At 42.3% G+C, this 19,499-nt stretch overlaps 1 protein-coding gene across 2 annotated transcripts in view; it reads right to left on the reverse strand.

Moving 5' to 3' along the window:
• gpr160 (G protein-coupled receptor 160) overlaps nt 1-19,499 on the reverse strand; it is a 50,623-nt gene that overhangs the window by 12,389 nt on the left and 18,735 nt on the right. Inside the window, exon 1 of one of the 2 annotated variants that reach the window (XM_060834049.1) lies at nt 10,994-11,021. The exons of the other annotated variant lie outside the window; for it this stretch is intronic. The gene's annotated coding sequence lies outside the window, so the exon portion shown is untranslated. Of the gene's footprint in view, nt 1-10,993; nt 11,022-19,499 lie in introns of those variants that run through there. 2 annotated transcript variants of the gene reach the window in all.

The following is a 19,499-nucleotide window of genomic DNA, read 5'->3' on the forward strand; positions in this document are numbered from 1 at the left end:
CTCTATCTGCAGTGCAGGTATTCTACGATCTTCCTTTGTGTCAGGCATGACTCAAACCAAGAATTTCTACATATTCCCATTGATTCCAGTTTTTCTAAGGATTCTTATGCTGTACATGGCCAAATGCAGCCTTGATATCAAGAAAAATCAATTTCACTTATCTCTGGAACTCAGTTCTTTGTCCATGTTTGAACTAAGGCAGTAATGGGTTCAGCAGTCAAGTGGTTCTGGTGGAACTCAACTGGAGTGTCAGTGAGCAGATTATTACTAAATAAGTGCTGTTTGATAGCTGCTGATGACATATTCCATCACTTTACGGATGATTGAGAGCCTACCGATGGAATGGTAATTGACCAGATTAAACAACTTGATTGAAGATTGATATCTGTAGACCTCAGGAGATGGCCAAGATGGATCATCTACTTGGCCACCTCTTGCTGAAGATTGTTGCAGAGACATCAGCTTTATTTTTTACTCTAGGCTTTGCCATTATAGAGAAAGGAAATGATTCCCCCTCCTCCAGGCATGTCCATTCATGACTGAATGTGGTAGGACTACAGAGCTTAGAACTGATCTGTTGGTTGTGGGATCACCTAGCTCCAAGTGTTACTTGTTGTTGGTGCTGTTTGGCACACAAGTTTACAAGAATTAAATTTAAAATTTGATTTTTCCGACATTTTATGCCAATTTCAAACACCCAGTTTGCGAGTTCTAACCACCTTCTCTTTGCCACGAACTTGCAATCCCTCAAACATGTCTGAATAAAAAAACCATAAGCTGTCATTTCTGCCCATCTCTGGTGGGATAGTACCACCAGGCACATTTTCCCTTCTCTTTTTGCCAAGATTCTGCAGGGACACCTCTCTCTGGGTCATTCTGGTCCACTCTTTCTCCGTTCCCTACATCTCCCCGCATCCCCATGTCACCTTCCCTTACAATCACAGACAGTGTAATAATGGTGCATTTCCTTCCTCTCTCCTCGCTATTCAAGGCCCCAAACACACCTTCTTGGTGATGCAGTGATTTACCTGCACTTCACTCAATCCAGTCTATATTCACTGCGCACAATATGGCGTGCTCTACAGCGGGGAGATGAATTACAGATTAGGTGCATGCTTTGCAGAACATCTATGCTCTGTCCATTAAAAACGACCCTGAACTTTCACCTGCCATTTCAACCTACCATCATGTTCCACGCCAGCATGTGTGTCTCTGGCCTACTCCAGTGAAACTCAGCATAAACTGTAAGAGCAACACCTTATCTTCCGCTTGGAGACCTTCAAGCCCTAAACATTGAGTTCAATAACTTTAGTATGAAGACCTGTTTCCAGGTCTTTTACCCCCAGGCCCTGACATGGGTTGCTTTCAGCATAGCCAACCCATTATCACTTATCGAGCCTCTCATATTCCCTGGCTTACTATCCCTTTGTCGACCTAACCTTTCTTTTCCCTCTCTCTTGGATCTATCTCCACTCCTTTCCACACCCAACCCTCAGTGTTAGCAAAAATACCACCTTTTCCTTGCTATTTGTTGAAAGGACGTGTAGTGTTAACTTTGCTTTCTCTTCACAGATGCTTCCAGATATGCTGAGTTTCTCCAACAATTTCTGTTTTTATTTGTTGCAGATTCTTTGATATTGCTGGATGAAAATCACTCTGGGACATGACACCAGTTATCTGAATGCAAACCCATTTTGCTTTTTGTAAATAGAAGATTACAGGGTGGATGCTATAGACAGTAGGTTGTGGAGTACTTGTGCCCCTCCCCAAAAGATGGTCAGTGCCTTCCAATGTGAAATCTGGCTGCCCCTTAGCAACAATGGGAGGGGTTGTGTGGCCTTCATTGATTCAGAGTAGGACATTTGTTCCTCATGTATAGCAGCAGCTGCTCTATGAAAAGCTCTAGTCCCAGCAGCACCAACATGCTGCAGTAGCTTTGCGAGAACTACATACTCCCTGAAGACAGAGAGTGGGAATATTGTCAATGATCATGAGGAAGTGCCAGACAATGCTGAACAATTATTTTGTTTCAGTATTCACAACAGAAAAGGAGGCTAGCTTGCCAGAAGTCCCAAGGAAATTAATAGATAGGTTCTAAATAAAATTAGTTTAAGTAAATTATCAGTAATGGGGAAATTAGTGGAACTGAAAAGAGACAAATCCCCAAGACCTGATGGTCACCATCCACAGGTGTTAGAGGTAGGAAAGCACATTACCGATTCCATAACCATGATCATTCAGGACTTAGACCTCTGGATTGCAAACTTGCTCACTTCACTTCATTCGTTGAAGGGAGTGACAGAGGGAAAGCAGGGAATTACCAACCAGTTTGTTTAATATCTGTGGTGGGGAACCTTTTTGATGTCTAAACAAGGATCGAGTAGCTAACCACCTTAAAATTTAAGTTAACCAGAGAGAATCTACATGAAGATTCATGAAGGGTAGATTTGCCTGATAAACCAGAAGAGGTAACAAAAGTGGTGGGTAGAGGTAAGTCAATAGAATTGTATAAGTGGACTTGAAGGTTTGAGAAAGTCCCACACAAGAGACTGCAAGTTCAAGTAGAATTGAGGGCAAATTATTGACATAGATAGAAAATTAGTTGAGTGGCAGGAAACAAAGTTGGAATAATGGGAAAGTACCACATGACTAGTGGTGTTCCGCTAAGATCTGTGTTGAAGTTTCAAATAGTCACAATATTCATTAGTGACTTGGATAATGGCATAAAAAGTCAAATATCCAAATTTGCTGATGACATAAAATTGGGCAGCATTGTAGACACTGAAATGCTGTGGCAGATGGATTTTAATATGGCAAGTGTGAAGTTATCCATTTCAGACCAAAAAACAGCAGATCAGGGCATTTCTTTTAAAAAGTCAAAGTTAAATACAGCACGGCACGGTGGTTAGCACTGCTGCCTCACAACGCCCGAGACCCGGGTTCAATTCCCGACTCAGGCGACTGACTATGTGGAGTTTGCACGTTCTCCCCGTGTCTGCGTGGGTTTCCTCCGGGTGCTCCGGTTTCCTCCCACAGTCCAAAGATGTGTGGGTCAGGTGAATTGGCCAAGCTAAATTGCCCGTAGTGTTAGGTAAGGGGTAAATGTAAGGGTATGGGTGGGTTGCGCTTCGGCGGGTCAGTGTGGACTTGTTGGGCTGAAGGGCCTGTTTCCACACTGAGTAATCTAAAAAAAAATCCAACAGAATTTGGGATTAACTGGTTAAAATACCATAAACAGGTGCAGAAAAAAAGGCTAATGGAATGCTGGTCTTCATATCTAAAGGGCTTGAGTAGACAGATACAGACGTTATATTGCAGTTACACAAAATCCTGGTTAGATCCCAATTAGAGCAGCATGGTGACTCTGTGGTTGGCATCGCAGCCTCACAGCTCCAGGGATCCAATTCCAGCTTTGGGTGACTGTCTGTGTGAAGTTTGCACATTCTCCCAACATGTGTGGGTTGCTCTGGTGTCCCTCCTACAATCTAAAGAGGTGCAGGCTAGGTGGATTAGCCATGAGAAATGCAGGATTACAGGGATCTGGTGTGTCTGGGTGGGATTCTGAAGGGAGGGGTGATGTGGATGCAATGGCCTTGTTCCGCACTGGGGAGATTCTAATGATTCAAGAGTACTGTGAACAGGTCTGGGCACCACACTTTAGGAATGGTGTTTTGGGCCTGATGGGAGTTCAATGCAGATGATACCTGGACATCAAGGATTAAGTTAGAGATGGGGTAAATTAGGTTTTAATTCTCTAAAGTTTAGAATGTTAAGGAGTGATCTAACTTAAGTCTTTTGAGCAGGTGTGGATCGGAGATCCCAGCAAGGGGGTGCATTTATGGTGTTAGGGAACTAGGACAAACAAGGTTGCTCTCTTTGGTGGGGCAGGGATGAGGGTGACCCTAATGAGCACACAGACCCTCCCAAGAAGCCTTCAGCTTTTCTGTCCACAATTAGCTGCCCAGTTGTTTATCATGACCCCACAGATGGATAAATTACCAGAGGCAGATTATGACCTTTGAGCAAATGGCAGCTAATTGCCTTAGGTGTATTGAAGCCCTTAATTAGACAAAGTGAGCGGTTTGAAGCCTTACCCATCCCAAAATATCAAGGCATACGGTTTAGGTCTAGGGTGCAGGTGGGGAAAGAAGACTGGACTGGTCACCTGCTTTATTTTATGCAGCTTCATCCAACTTTGAAATGCACTAACAGTCGTAGAATCCCTACAGTGTGAAAACAGGCTATTTGGCCCATCAAGTCCACACAACCCTTCCAAAGAGCATTCCACCTAAATCCAATCTATCCCTGTAACCCTGTATTTCCTATGGCTAATCCATTACTCTGCACATTCCAGTACACTATTAGCAACTTAGCATGGCCAATCCACCTAACCTGGACTGTGGGAGGAAACCCATGCACACACTGGGACAACATGTAAACTCCACGCAGACAGAAATCCAAGGTTGGAATCAAATCCAGGTTGCTGGTGCTCAGAGGCAGCAATGTTAACCAGGTAAAAACAATGACTGCAGATGCTGGAAACCAGATTCTGGATCAGTGGTGCTAGAAGAGCACAGCAGTTCAGGCAGCATCCAAAGTGAGTCACTGTGCAGCCCAGCTTTCTGTAAAATTCACATCTATGGCCGAAACTACAAAATCAAGAATAATATGTTGGAGTTTCTACAGACTTCCTCAATCTAGCATTTTAACTTTGGCAGAAACTCCAAATAAATTGGGAGATATTTTTCCAACCTCCTAAAACAGATGAGGCTGGGTTAATGTTCTTTTAAATCTCAAACGTACCGCTAGCTATCCACTTTCACTTTGGGTTAAGAGGTGCCTGGCACAGCTTTTAATCAGCCCTACCCCCACGTTTCTACACTTAAAACCAAAATCAATTATCCAAAGTAAATTAAAGCTAGTACTGACAGCAAAAATGGCATAAACCTCTTATCTACTCTTATTAAACTAAGTGTTAAGCAGGTTAGGCAGTCCTTAATGGGCCACTATAACAAACCAACACAAAGATCAAAATTAAATCAAAACCAGGTAGATGAAACAGAAAATAGGAGCAACAATATGCTATTAAGCCTATCAAGGCTGCTATCCCATCCAACATGATCATGGCTGACTATCTCAAAGAGATGATCCCACTCTCTCCCAGCCATCCCCAACATCCTTGGCTTCGAGAAAGGTATTTCTGTCAAAAATATATTCATTGACTTGGCCCCCACAGCTTTCTAAGATAGAGAATGTCAAAGGAATACCACCCTCCTAGTGAAGAGTTTTCCCTTTATCTCAGTCTGAATCAGCCTATCGTGTATCCCGAGTCCATTACTGCTTATTTTGGGAACAGATGCACACTCCTATTTCCCAGAGCATTATCTTTTGAAATGCAATGAAACATCACCTTTCTATTCTTTCGAAGCAAACTTTAATCAATCCTTCTTCCTATATGTATTGTAAAGGGTCTATCCATTAGCAGTGGTAGAGGATAAACCACTATTGAGTGGTAAGAAAACAAGGGATAGTTTGTTGCTCAATGCCAATAGGTTAAAATTACCTTGACTAGTTCAGCACAATAACAAAGATCATCAGGAGCTAGAGATGAAACATTTGTCTCCATTAGGGCTTTGTGCTAGATCCCTTCAGAAAAAAAAAACTGAGACATCAATAGATTGGATGGAGGTAAATGCAGCCACAACATTAACTTTCTGGACCATTACTTTATATGACATTGCTGTGGGATGGAAATTCCAGATGTTGGCACTTTAGTAGCTATGCTTTCAGCTACCTATGATGGAGATCAACAGCATGGATGCACTAAAGGATGGAACTGGAAGATTGTAGAGAACTCAGGATTGTAGCTGGAGAGTTGCACAGAGGGATTTTAAAGTAAGGAAGAACATTTAAGGCCATTTTAATTAGAGGTAAAACTTTAGGGCCAACAAATTAATTAAGACATCTCAATAGAAATAGGATCAAGGAATAATGGGACTGTGGGAGGAGACTGGAGCACCTGGTGCAAAGCCATGTAGACAGAGGGAGATAGACACTAACCTCAACATATTTAGTCAACTTCAAAAATCTGAATTTGTCAGACAGGAACTCCCTTTAACAAATCAGTGCCGACTATCCCTGATAAATCCTCACCTTTCAAAATGTTGATTAATATTGTTCTTCAGAGTTTTCCCAATAATTTCCCTACCACTGGTCTGTAATTACCTGGAGAAAGTGAGGTCTTCAGATGCTGGAGTATCGGACCTGAAAATATGTGTTGCTGGAAAAGCGCAGCAGGTCAGGCAGCATCCAAGGAACAGGAAATTCTACGTTTCGGGCATAAGCCCTTCATCCTGATGAAGGGCTTATGCCCGAAACGTTGAATTTCCTGTTCCTTGGATGCTGCCTGACCTGCTGTGCTTTTCCAACAACACATTTTCAGCTCTGTAATTACTGGGCCAATCCCTGCTGTCCTTCATTAATAAAAAAAACGCATTACCCATCCCTCAGTCATCTAGCACTTCACCTGTAGCCAATTAAATATTAAATATCATCTTGCCTTCCATAGCATTCTAATCTCATCAGAACCTGGGGTATTTATGCACTTAATCTCCAGCTACAGTGTATTCCACCTCTGAATATGGATGAGAAGTGTTCATTTATGATCTTACCCACATCCACTGGCTCCATGCATAGATTGTCCCTTTGGTCTCGGAGGTCCTATTCTTTTCCTGGAAATAACCTGACATCTTTTTGCAGGTGGGAACAATGAAAATCCCAAGGCTAACTAAGTATTATTTCTCCTCTTTACCCTCATTTGTTTTTTAAGCAGTCTCCTACACTGTACACTTTTGAAGGGCTTCCCCAGTTTATAAATGCACTGGACTTAACATACTTCCTTTTTCTTTTTCAAACTTTCAATATCCCTTGACATTGATATTTCTTTGGACTTACTGACCTTAATCTTCACTCTTGGGAGGAACATACTGGCCTTAAACTTTCACTGTAGTACTTGAAATGGATTCCCACTTTCCAAATGTAGATTTACCTGTACGTAGCTGCCCCCAGTCTATGTGCAGAGACAAAAAAAAACTGCAGATGCTGGAATCCAAAGAAGACAGACAGGAGGTTGAAAGAACACAGCAAGTGGGCAGCATCACGAGGTACATAAGTCAATGTTTTGGGTGTAACCTTTATGTCAGGTCCTGTCTAGTGATATTGAAATTGGCATTCACCCATTTTAGACATTTAACTTCTGTACTATCCTTATCCTTTTCCATAATGGCTTTGAAACTTAGAATTATGGCCACCCTTCCTAAATGCTCACTTATGGCTTCATTTAGTAGGATTAGGTCTGGCACTGCCCTATCTTTAGGGGATGAAGCTACACACTGGCATAGAGATCTCCTGGATGCACTTTAAAAATTTCAACCCATCTGATCTTTTCAGTTAATGTCAGCAAAACTGAAATTGCCTACAACAGTGTTTCTCTCATCTTTCTGATTTGCCTACAAAGCTCCTCCTCTATCTCTCTCTGATTATTGAGGGGCCTGTGGAAGAATTCTAGCAAGGTGAACACCCCACTTTTTATTTCTCATCTGTACCCAGATATCCTAGAAGGGCCTTTGAATCAGGCCAATCTTCCCACATTACTGTAGTGATGGTTTCTTGTGTCAAAAGTGCAATGCTCCTACCTCATCTCTCCATCACACCTGAAGCTTTTATAACCTGGAATGTTGAGCTGCCAGTCCTGTCCTTCCTTCAACCATGTCTCAGTGCTGTGAGTTCATCCACCCTACAAGTCAGGCTCCTTGCATTAAAATAGACATAATGGAGCTTTCTAGTCCTCTCATGTGCCTTGCCTTATCCTGCTCATGTCTTCTCCACCCACTGGACTTGTGGTCTTCCTCCTATATGGAATTAGACTTGGCTCCTAACTTTTCACGTACTGTGTTCACCCTTCCAGATCATTTTAAAATCTCCCCAACAGCACCAGTAAAACCTCCCAGCAAGGATATTGGACTTATTCTGGTTCAGGTGCAACCCATTAGGTTTGTACAGGACCCCAGTTACCCCAGAAGCTGGCCCATCAATCCAAAAATCATAAACCCCTCCCTCCTAAACAATCCTTTCAGTCACTCTTCCTTCACCTCTACCTTCGAGCTTACTTTCACAATCAGGATTCCCGCCCACCTTCCAAGGACCCCTTTGCCCACCTCCAACACACTGCATCCACCTGGACACCCCACGCTGGCCTATTACCTGCCCTCAACCTCTTCATTTCCAACTGCCACCAGGACATTAACCGCCTCAATCTGTCTACCCCCCCCCTCCCCCACTCCAACCTCTCACCCTCAACGCACAGCCCTCCAATCCAATCCCAACCTCACCATCAAGCTAGCGGATAAAGGGGGCGCAGTGGTAGTCTGGCGCATTGACCTCTACACAGCTGAAGCCAAACGCCAACTCAAGGACACCTCTTCCTACTGCCCCTTCGACCATGATCCCACCCCCCATCACCAGACCATCATTTCCCAGACCATACAGAACCTCATCATCTCAGGAGATCTCCCACCCACAGCTTCCAACTTCAGTCCAGGAACCCCGCACTGGCCGGTTCTACCTCCTTCCCAAGGTTCACAAGCCTGACCACCCTGGCTGACCAATTGTCTCAGCATGCTCCTGCCCCACTGAACTCACCTTTACCTACCTCGACACTGTCCTATCCCCCCCCAGTCCAAGAACTCCCCACATACGTTCGAGACACCACCCACACCTTCCACCTCCTCCAAGACTTCTGTTTCCCCAGCCCCCAACACCTCATCTTCACCATGGATATCCAATCCCTCTACACCTCCTTCCGCCATGACCAGGGTCTCCAAGCACTCTAATTCCCCTCCAGACGTCCCCAACAGTACCCTTCCACTGACACATTCGTTTGGCTGAACTGGTCCTCACCCTCAACAATTTCTCGTTTGAATCCTTCCACTTCCTCCACACCAAAGGGGTAGCCATGGGCACACGTATGGGCCCCAGCTCTGCTGGTCTCTTTGTTGGCTACGTAGAACAGTTGATCTTCCGTAATTACACCGGCACCACTCCCCACCTCTTCCTCCGCTACATTGATGACTGCATTGGCACCACCGTGCTCCCGCAAGGAGGTTGAGCAATTCATCACTTCAACAACACATTCCACCCTGACCTTAAATTTACCTGGACCATCTGACACCTCGCTCCCCCTTCCTGGACCTCTCCATCTCCATTAATGATGACCGACTTGACACTGACATTTTTTTTACAAATCCACCCACTCTCACAGCTACCTGGATTACACCTCTTCCCACCCTACCTCTTGCAAAAATGCCATCCCATATTCCAAATTCCTCCGCCTCAGCCGTATCTGCTCCCAGGAGGAGCAGTTCCACCACAGAACACTAGATGGCCTCCTTCTTTAGAGAAGGCAATTTTCCTTCCCACATGGTTAAAGATGCCTTCCAACGCATCTCATCCATATCCCACACCTCTGCCCTCAGACCTCACCCCTCCAACCGTAACAAGGACAGAACACCATTGGTGCTCACCTTCCACCCTACAAACCTTCGCAACAACCAAATCATCCGCCGACATTTCTGCCACCTCCAAAAAGACCCCACCACCAGGGGTGTATTTCTCTCCCCACCCCTTTCCATCTTCCGCAAAAGACCATTCCCTCCGTGACTACCTGGTCAGGTCCACACCCCTCTACAACCCACCCTCCCATCCTGGCACTTCTCCCCCTGCCACCACAGGAAATGTAAAACCTGCACCCACACCACCTCCCTCACATCTATCCAAGGCCCTAAAGGAGCTTTCCACATCCAAAGTTTTACCTGCGCATCCACTAATATCATTTATTGTATCCATTGCTCCCAATGCAATCTCCTCTACATTGGGGAGACTGGGCACCTCCTAGCAGAGCGCTTTAGGGAACATCCCCGGGACGCACACACCAATCAACCACACCGCCGCGTGGCACAACATTTCAACTCCCCCTCCCATTCTGCCAAGGACATGGAGGTCCTGGGCCTCCTTCACTGCCACTCCCTCACCACCAGACACCTGGAGGAAGAACACCTCATCTTCCACCTCAGAACACTTCAACCCAGGGCATCAATGTGGACTTCAACAGTTTCCTCATTTCCCCTTCCCCCACCTCACCCTAGTTCTAGACTTCCAGCTCAGCACTGTCCCCATGACTTGTCCTACTTGCCTATCTCCTTTTCTACCTATCCACTCCACCCTCTCCTCCCTGACCTATCACCTTCATCCCCTCCCCCACTCACCCATTGTACTCTATGCTACTTTCTCCCCACCCCCACCAGCTTATCTCTCCACGCTTCAGGCTCACTGCCTTTATTCCTGATTAAGGGCTTTTGCCCAAAACATCGATTTCACTGCTCCTTGGATGCTGCCTGAACTGCTGTGCTCTTCCAGCACCATTAATCCAGAATCTGGTTTCTAGCATCTGCAGTCAGTCATTGTTTTTACCTCATTCATTTAACCTACCTTTCTATTCCTTTACTCAGTTGCACATGACAGTGGAAGTAATCCAGAGATTACAACCTCAGTAGCCTTCCTCTGTAATCTACTACATAACTCTCCAAATTCCTGCTGCAGGAACTCTATTTTACACATCATTGGTACCAATAATGCACTATGACTGCTAGCTATGCACCCTCCCTGTTCTGAACGTCTTACAGCCACAAGTCATTTAGTCAGAAGCTCCCAGCAAAACAGAAATTCTAAAACACTGGTGGGCTGTTGTTTTACTTCCTCAAATATGAGCAGGCACAAGATTTATTATCTGGTAAACATTTGTCCCAACAGAAGATAAACACCTGTTTAGTTGGCTGTGCTCATTCACCCATGCTGAAATAGCTATAAAATCTTCATGCTTAGAAAAATAACTCACAGGAGACATTTTTAAGATTCATTATAAACAATTTGTACTAACCTTCCACACAGTCATCATTCCACTCAGAGCTGGTTTATAGACAAACATAGAATCTCCACCCTTCAGCTTCATTGGTTAGTTAAGAGCAAGCTTACACCCATTAACCAATGAAAGCAAAGCTATCTTGTTTGTAATTAAACAAGGTTCCAGCATATCCTAGTAACAGATGTGCCTGTATCAGACTACAGTTACAACTTGTATTCAATCAAAAGTTATTATAATTCAAATAAGACTATCCTGATTTGGGACCTTCAAGTAAAAATGTGGGCTTTAAGCTTGTAATGTCTTGTTTACTCAGAGTTGCTTTTTCCTTTTGCAACTAGTGGTTTCAGTGATAAAAGGAAATACATTAAATCTTCATTCTCTGGGAACACCGTAAGAAAGTCACGGGCTCAAATCTCATTCCAAAGGTTTGAACACTAAATCTAGGTAAATGCTTCTGGTGCAGAATTGGGAGCATTGACCAAACAGATAGAGAATTCATATCTAACTCGAAATGTTAACTCTGCTTCTCTCTCCACTGATGCTGCTAGACCTTCTGAGTTTCACAGTTTTTCTGCATTTATTCCAGCTTTGTTGCTAGTAGCTGCATTGATGATAATGTAGTTATAGATTTAATTATTAAAAACTGCTGTTTGACGTTTTCACAGGAAGAGCAAAGAGAGAGCACTTTGAATCACAGGGAATACCTATTCATCATTCATGTTTTAAATAGATTATTAGGAATACTGCGGTGAGTAACTCAACTCTTGACTCCCCAAAACCTGTCATCTACAAGACAAAAGTCAGGAGTATGATGGAATGACCCCCCTCTTGCCTGTAGGGGTGCAGTTCCCACGCCATTCAGGAAGTTTAACACCATCCAGGACAAAGTAGCTTATTTGATTGGCATCACATCTACAAATATGTAACTGCCATCCCTCAAGTGCTGCAGTATGTACAGTACTACCCACATGACACACTGTGAATCCACAACAATAAATTCCATCTATAAGGACAAGGGCAGTAGATTCATGGGAACACCACCCTCTGCACGTTCTCATCCAAGCTACTCATTATCCTGACTTGAAACCAATCACCTGCGATTCCTTCACTATCATTGCGTCAAATCCTAGAATCTTCTCCCTAAGGGCACTGTGGGTCAACTTACAGCAGGTGGACTGCAGTGGTTCAAGAAGGCAGCTCACCTCCACCATCTCAAGGGCAACTAGTAACAGGCAATAAATGCTGGCCAGCCAGCAATGCCCATGCACAAAGAGCAAATTGAAAAAAAATTGGAAATGAAATTCAGGTGGTTTCTGTCACAGGCAAGTGATCTTAAATGTCAATTTAGGGTTCTTGTTGTACAGTGATTGCATCCCTGTTTTTCGGTTGGGAAGCCTAGGTTCAACTCCCATATGTTCTAAAGGTATATAATAACATCTCTGAACAGACTGATGAAAAAAATAACTTCAATGTCAGTTTCTTGTCCAGCTGAGCCCCTACCAACCCCTACCAATCTAATACAAATGAAATGGACTTATTCAAACTCTCTAATATAGCGACAAAGTGAATAAACAGAAACTTACAGTTTATGAAAATGAACAGAATATGAATAAAACAAAAATCTTTGAAATCTCAAGTCATGAGAAATGAACTTGTATTTGGTTAAACCACACTAAGCAGTCCAGATCATTACAGACACTCTCAATAATTGCAATGATGTCATTTTAATGGAATTCGACTAAAAGGAAATCAGACCCACAGAACCTGCACAACAGCCAAATCCAGATTTGCGTAATGCAACAATAGTTGTTTTCATCCTAAAACAGCACAATAGAAAAAAAACACTCACAGCATTCTAGTATTTAGCAGTCTTCAATATCAATAACTGCAACACCAATTGTGTAAAGATGTATCTAATATAACCAGTTTCCAACTGACTGCAGGAACCAAACCCGTTTTAAGTTGCACAAGCTGTATAAATCACATGATTCATCACAAAAATAGGTTGCATTTATATAGCACCGAAATGGTCTCGATCGCTGACTGGCCTATTTCTTTTCCTGTGTGTTGTAGCATCATAAAATAACTCAAACTGCCTAACAGGAACATTGTCAAATAAATTTTGATAAAGATCCATATATCAGGGCAGAAGTTGTACGTTAAAGGCTATCTTAAAGCAGGAAACAGGGTCAGCGATGTTTCAGTAAGGAATTCCAGATTTTGGGACCTAAATGGCTGAAGTCATGGCAACAAATGATGTGGAATGATGAAAACCAAAGCTATACAAGGGGTCAGAATTGGAGGAGCAAAGAGAAATCAAAGGTTTGCAAGGGCTGAGGAAGTTACTGAGGTAGAGAAGGACAATGCTATCGTGGGATTTAAAACCAAATTTGGATTTTAAAATTGAGATGTGGCTGGGCCTGGAACCAATGCAGTTCAGAAAGCACAGAGATGATGAGTGAATGCGGCATGGTGCAGAATCCAGAAATACTGGCCACAGTTTGAAATGGTCTAAAAATTTAGGGATTGGATCTGAAATGGGTATGAAAATGTGTTGCTGGAAAAGCGCAGCAGGTCAGGCAGCATCCAAGGAACAGGAAATTCAACGTTTCGGGCATAAGCCCTTCGAGCCTTTCTCCTCGAAGATTTTAACCTGCTGCGAATCCTCTTGCAAGGATGCCTTCCTTGAAGAAGCTCTGAAGGGCTTATGCCCGAAACGTCAAATTTCCTGTTCCTTGGATGCTGCCTGACCTGCTGTGCTTTTCCAGCAACACATTTTCAGCTCTGATACTCCAGCATCTGCAGACCTCACTTTCTCCTCTGAAATGGGTATGTTGAGGTGTGTCTTTATAATCACTTATATCCCAACATGGACTTGGTGTGCCAACTGGAATTCCCAATCTACAATATAACTCTAGTTTCACTGGTTGCACTTTTCAGCAAATTGTTTAATTTCGTAGTGCAGCATAGCTGCAGCCTTAGTTGTACTACCCAGACAACACTCATAGATTTTTTACCTATAAGGGAGTCAAAGGTTATGGGTTGAGGATAGGAAAGTAAAGGCCACAGTCAGATCAAGCATGAACATTTTGAATGTTGGAGCTGGATTGATGGGTTGAATTGTTAAGTCCTGTTCCTATTACTTCGGATCTTATGAGAATACGGTTTTAAGTTATCTCAACCATGCCACAATAATCTTTACCCAAAGAGTTGGCTACATATCTTCTGACCCTGTTGGTGGTAAAAATGTACATTGAACAAACCAACATGAAAGTTTGGTGCACATAAAAGGGAAAAGCATGAGCTATTTTGCACTATATAAGAATTATCAGAAATTGTTTTACTATATAAAAATTCAACCCATTTTATCTCAATAACAACCTTGCAGATACTCAAATCTCACTGAAGAGTCAACCTGTTTCCAATTTAAAGATCAGCTGGTGCTGCCGTACTTAGTTTCTTTCTGGCAAAATTCTGGACCCACCTCTATGCTAGTTTCTGGTGTTAAAATCTCAACATGAAATTCTTAAATCTCTTATTTCTTAACATGAATTAATTAAATTACTCTTCTACGATCGTCTGCTTACAGAGCCTCTCTAGACTTCATTCTCCTGTCCTGATTGTTCTGGAGACTGATAAACTACACTGTGACTGGAAAAGGCCTTTCCTCTCTGAGCACACACTCTAACTGAATGTCTGGTGGGTTTTCTCCCTCTAAAGGGAAACTTTCTGTCTGCCTTAGTTTGCCTGTGTCCTTGAACACACTGATAGGTAACAACCCTTCTTTTCTCTCTGTTACTGCTAAGTCACTGAATAAATAACCTCAAGGGGTTAAAAGCTTCTTTTGGATGCATGTAAACAAAATTTCAGACAGCCAACCAGAGTACATAAAACTCAAGAATGAAACTTAAGTCCATCCTTTTTAACCCACACTATATAGAAGTACATATAAAATATCAAGCCAAACATGGTCCTGTCCTCTTTAGAACCCAACTTCCCAATTAGTAAGATTAATATATCATGAACTTCATCACTCAATAGATTAAAGGGGAAACAATGGACTATTACTATTACAATTGGAATATTAATCCAGAAACTCAACTAATATTCTAAGGACCAGAGTTCAAATTCCATTATGGTAGATAGTGGAATTTGAATTCAATTTTAAAAATTTGGAATTAAAGATTTAATGATGACCATGAAACCATTGTCAATTGTTGGAAAACCTATCTGGAACACTAATATTCTTTGAGGAAGGAAATCTGTCATCCTTAACTGATTTAGTCTACATGTGACTCCAGAAACACAAAAAATATGGTTGACTCTTAACTCCTCTAGGCAATTAGGGATGGGTAGTAAATGTTGGTCTAGCCAGAGATGCCCATATTCCATGAATGAATTAAAAAAAAACTGAGGTCAGTAGTATATAGGCCTTTCAGTGGCCCAGCAGGGGCTATTTAACTATTTTGAGAGTTTCTGTTTAAAAGACTAAATTTATTTCTCTATATCTAACTCCTGTGCTGGGGAGGTTTACTTTCTGTTTAAAACAGTAGAAAGAACTTCATTCTGTATCTAACTCTGTGTAATAGCAGTCCTGGGAGTATTTAATGGGGAAAGTGTAGAGGCAACTTAACTCTGTGTCTATTCACATCTGATACCTGTCCTTGGAGTGTTTAATAGGATGGAGTAGAGGAAACTTTATTCTGCAACTAACTTTATTCTGTTCATCTGCTGGGAATGTTTGATGGGGACAGTATGGAGGGAACTTTACTCAGTAACTAACTCCATACTGTACCTGTGCTGGGATTGTTTGATTGGACAGTGTGGATGGAAATTTACTTTTGGTTTAAAACAGTAGAGGCCTTTAGGGGAAGGTAGGTCAAATAACTGCACGGAGGCTGGTATCCCATCACCATGTTAAGCTATATTTACATGTGCATAGAACTAGGCACTCAAGCCTCCAGCTCTCAGGGTCAACAGATTGGATCAGGTTAGCAGCCCCAGTCAGGGAATTCATAATCAATAAGGTCCACCTGGCTGACCTGACTACATCTATCCCCCTCTAAGTCCGTGGACACGGGCCTATTCTTTTTCTTGTAGCCTGCCATAGGGCATTTTTTAACCAGGTCTGGTTCCTTCAACTCAGCCTCTGGTGCAGGTAATGTGTACTGGACTGTAACCTGTCTTTTGTGGCCAGAGCATCCTGGAAAAAAAATCATTCTCTTCGTTAGGTAATAAAAGCTTCAAGGTTACAGCATCTGCCTTGTCCATCCCAGAATTTGAGGTTTCTTCAATGCTGGATGGAGGGGGAAATCCCATGGGTTCTGACAGCCTTTCCAACTGTTCTGAGGGACTGACTGTGTTTTGCTCCTGCCCCGTTTGTGAGTTTGCAGCGTTCACCTGGTCCATGAACTTGTTCAGGGCCACCTGATCAATCTGAACATTGTATATCACGGGACCTTACCTCGCATCAACCATGCGTTTTACCCATGCAGGGCCATTTCCATGGTTTCAGCACCAAATTCCATCCCTTAAAGTAAACTCTTGCTTAGAGGAGCCTTGTGTAAAGTCTCATCAGCAAATCACCCTTTATTTACAAGTGCATAGTACTTGACACTGGTCCAACTTCTTCTGAGCCAGCCCTTAGAGTGAACAGAAATTCTGACACTCTTGTTTATAGCTGCCAGCCAGGGTTCCTTGATTGGACCAGATTAACAGCTCCATTCAGAGAACTCATATTCTGTAATGTCCACCTGGCTGACCTTGTTATAATCATTACAGTTGGTAAGTATATAAGGGAGAAAAGAACAGAAAGCTATATTGTTTTGGAGGGTTGAAGGTGGGAGGGAGCTCATGTGGAGCACAAACACAGGTGCACTCTAGTAGGAAGTACCAACACATGACCTTTGCCCTCTATTGTTGCTCACCAACTCTCCTGCCATTGATCACCCAACATTATATTTCAACCTGCGATACCAATTAGGAAGAAATTGAATGTACTAAATGATTATTGGCTGTCAATCAAATAGATTTTGCTCACATACCTGATATGTGTAAAATAGATTAAAGCAGTGAAATTGATTTATTTTAAAAACAGCGTTTTATTTAACTCGTATGCCTTTTATTCTAAGGTGTTCCTCCCATCAATTTCTTTTAATTCCAGGGGAGTTCAACAATAATCATGTTGGGCTGAAAAGCCTGTTTATATGTGATTCTATATGAAGACAATTGATTGAGCTTGAGAAGAATAAACTCTTCAATGTCAGGGAAGAAAACTATTCTCCCAGTTTCAGGCACTAACTTGTTGTAATGATTGCATTTTTAGGATGTGAAGTCATGGAGCCACCAATTTTGTTATGTTGGTCAGATATTGCTTCTGATAAAAAAGAAACTGAAGTGTAAAAGGAGACACACCTTGTGCATCAGACAGGAATCAAATTATAAAAGTTTAAATTCTGTTATTTCAAGCATAAAAGGTCTGCAAAAGATATTTGAGTAATAAATTTAATAGAGTATTGAGTAGTTGATTTGCCTTTGAAACTAATATTCAATATAAATAATATTCAATGCAATAATGCCAATACTCTAAATGGCATGATCCTCACTGGGGAGTTTTGAGTTCCTGAAACATTGTTAAATGTTGTTTTTAGTCGATTGTATTCCCAGAATTCTTGCAGCCAATTGATAGGGTCATCAAGGATGATTTTCAGATCAGTGGCTGTTACAACCCATTAGAAATTGGCAATCATCCCAAATGGATAGGTTTTGAAATCTATTGAATGTGAGATTCATTATTAGACTTCAGTCAGGAACCATCTGTGCATAATCCTTCATCAATTCCCATTCCCATTCTGAGAGGTGCACAGCTAGGTTGGTGTAAGATAGTGAAAGAGAACGTGACACTGTGGAGGTCAGAGCGTTGATTGATGCCATAGAATGAGGGAAAGTGAAGGCCATTCAGTGCTTTGAGCTTCTTATACCATTCAATGCAGCCATAGTTCAATCTGCGTCACCTCAGTTCACCTGTAGAAGAGGACCCTTTCCTTCACATCTGCCTGTACTTTACCTCACCAGGAAATAGTTAACCATCCAAATTGGGTTTATAAAATCATGAGGGCCACGGATAGGGTAAATAGACAAGGTCTGGGGGAATCCAGAATTAGATGGCATAGGGTTAGGGTGAGAGGGAAAGATTTAAAAGGGATCAAAGGGGCAACTTTTTCATACAGAGGGTGGTTGTTAGGACGGGCTACCATCCCCGTGTTCGTTTGAAGGAGAGAAACACTGGATCTGATTCAAAATATAAGCTGTTTTAATGAGAGAGAGCCGTACACAAATACAGTGAGGTTTTCAGCTCACTGGAGAAGGCGCCTTCTGCCTATTGTTCTCTTTGTCTAGCTTTTTAGCCCCTCGCATCCCAGTGCTACATCCTTATTTGGTAAGATACGGTATACTCGTATGGCATTGGTCCCGAGCTGATAACATTCTATTACCTCAGTTTGAGCTACGTGCATTTTAACACAGTTCCAATGTCCTGTTATCTTTTCACCCTCCCTGGGGCCTCGTCAGGCTATGCCATCAGCTTTTCGGTCTGCTCCTAGTGTAACATAATGGTCTACTGCTGCCTAGTTTAGCTAACAATTTCCAGACTTGCTAATACTACCTTACGTGAGCACTACCTAACAATAAAGTTTCTTAACACAACCTAACTTTAATAATGGATCCCAACAGTGGTGCATGTATGAATTGAACTGCCAGAGGAAGTGGTAGATGCTGGTACAATTGCAACATTTAAAAATCACTTGGGTGGGTATTTGAATAGGAAGGGTTTAGAGGAATATGGGCCAAGTGCTGGCTAATGGGACTATTAGTTTAGGATGTCTGGTCCACATGGATGAGTTAGACTGAAGGATCTCTTTCCTTCTGTACATCTCTATGACTCTAGGTTGGATGTGGTTTCATTCTGAGCATGAATATCGGTTGCCTTTATGGCAATACAAAAGAATCAATCCAGGGGACTAAAGCATCATTGATAATACAGGTTACTGTTGTTGAATCTATCAAAACAGTAATTTTACTTAAAAGCAAAGAATAAAATGATGTTCAACTCCATTTTGATGTAGTCCCCTCTCCTTCTGCCTATGCTTGGCCATCAATGGGCATTGCATGTAAATTAATCACTTGAAAATGATCTACTGGTGCTGGATAATAGATGGAAATTAATTTGGTTATGGGAAAAATATGTTCGGTTGTGTGTAAGAATACCCTGGATGTGAAAACAAAATGCAATGATGCTGTTCGGATATTAGGATGTACATTCTTTCAGGTGAGACATTTAATAAGATAAGAAAATAAGAAATAAGGGCAGGAAAAGACGATTTGGCCCTCAAGCCTAGTCCACTATTCAATTAGATCATGGCCAATTTGTTCATGCTCTCAATTCCAACTTGCTGCTTACCTGCCCTTCCAATGCCCCATATTCCTTTGTAGATCAAACAACTCACCCTTGAATATATTCAAT

The sequence above is a fragment of the Hemiscyllium ocellatum genome, chromosome 13 (genome assembly GCF_020745735.1).
Source record: "Hemiscyllium ocellatum isolate sHemOce1 chromosome 13, sHemOce1.pat.X.cur, whole genome shotgun sequence".
NCBI lineage: Eukaryota > Metazoa > Chordata > Chondrichthyes > Orectolobiformes > Hemiscylliidae > Hemiscyllium > Hemiscyllium ocellatum.